This window comes from Odontomachus brunneus, unplaced genomic scaffold (assembly GCF_010583005.1).
Source record: "Odontomachus brunneus isolate Ranch 3 - 2012 unplaced genomic scaffold, Obru_v1 Obru_scaffold_055, whole genome shotgun sequence".
Classification (NCBI taxonomy): domain Eukaryota; kingdom Metazoa; phylum Arthropoda; class Insecta; order Hymenoptera; family Formicidae; genus Odontomachus; species Odontomachus brunneus.
In genome coordinates this window covers 272851-273105 of record NW_022639505.1, presented here as the reverse complement: position 1 = coordinate 273105, position 255 = coordinate 272851, and positions in this window count along the sequence as shown.

The window sequence follows — 255 nt, the reverse complement described above, 5'->3', positions numbered from 1 at the left end:
ATACTTCTCTCTACACTCTCTCTCTCTGCTCTCTGCTCTCTCGAGTGGATGGTCCAACTCTTTATATATCATTCATGAAATTAGGGAATTAGGTTACCGACCTAATTACCTAACAGTTCAAAAGTGTAACGCGATGTTTCTGCAGCGCGTGCACTTTTGATTTACTTGCCGTATTTCGCAATGTTCGTTTATGCAATACATGCATTTCGGCTGAAACGTCTTTTAGCGTTTCATCATGTTTTGTCCTACATAACA